The following is a 1145-nucleotide window of genomic DNA, read 5'->3' as shown; positions in this document are numbered from 1 at the left end:
ATGTCTTAAGGATATCAGAGCAGGGCTGGCTCTGAAGATTTTATATCATCGCCTCGATGTCCACCTTTGTTGCAGTGTTTGTGTCCCGTATTAACGACGTCACGCTCGGCCGCATTGCTATGACGACGGCCACGGACATTAGGTAGTACTCGATTGTAACGCAAAATCTGTCACCCCGAGTCGAGTCGAGGCAAGTCGATCTGAGCAGGTGCTAATGAAAAAGGGACTTGACTAGATTTAGTAGCAGCACTGTGACGGGTCTAACCTCTGGAGTCATGACGTAACATCTGCAGGACAGGCTCTGTTCCCAGCAATCAGGGCGCTGCGTGAGTCTCTCACAAACAGTGAGGATGAGGGTTTATCCTGCTGAAGAGAGCATGTTCACAGATCACAGGTGTGTGTGTGTGTGTGTGTGTGTGTGTGTGTGAGTGAGTCCAGGTGGGCGGCGGCGAGTAAGCACAGACTCCGGGTGGGCTTTTCCCTCAGGTGGTTGTTTTATTATAAAAGTTGAAGTTTCTACTCTGACAGTGAACGAAGAACAAAAACGTCCACAACATAAAAACAACATGATGCTGAAGGGGCGGGGGTTTCCATGGTAACACACAGGAGGGGTGGAGGGTGCAGGGGTAACCATGGTAACAGTGAGAGGAGGGGGGGTTACTGTACTGTCCTCTGCTGTGGGACAGTTTAACATCTGATGACCTCACACACACACGTTACTGTAAAGACACACACACCCTGTTCTCACACACACAGTGACACACACACTCTCTCTGTGGTCGGGTGTGTGTGTTTCAGAGCACTCCGCCTCCCTCTGTGTCACCAGCACCGACACTCAGTCACATGACTCCTGTGGTCATGTGACCTGTGAGCCAGGCTGAGGCTGTTTAAATAAACGTCTGTACCCAGGTGATGCTGTCAGACTCACCTGATGGAGTCATGTGATCTATACAGAAGCAGCTGTTAACCTCTGACCTCTTCTTCTTTTGTCCCTGCCATCAGCTGCAGCAGGAAGTGTTAGTCACTTCCTGTCAGGTGGAACCTTGTTTCTATCAGAGGGGGACGGTGTTTAGAAACACACCCTAACAGAGGAACAGGAAGTCTCTGAAACGTAGACACACCTGCTGTGAGGCTCCGCCCCCTGA

The sequence above is a fragment of the Pundamilia nyererei genome, unplaced genomic scaffold (assembly GCF_000239375.1).
Source record: "Pundamilia nyererei isolate P.nyererei 1_Seehausen unplaced genomic scaffold, PunNye1.0 scaffold01219, whole genome shotgun sequence".
Lineage (NCBI taxonomy): Eukaryota > Metazoa > Chordata > Actinopteri > Cichliformes > Cichlidae > Pundamilia > Pundamilia nyererei.
Note: the sequence above shows the minus strand (reverse complement) of the source record.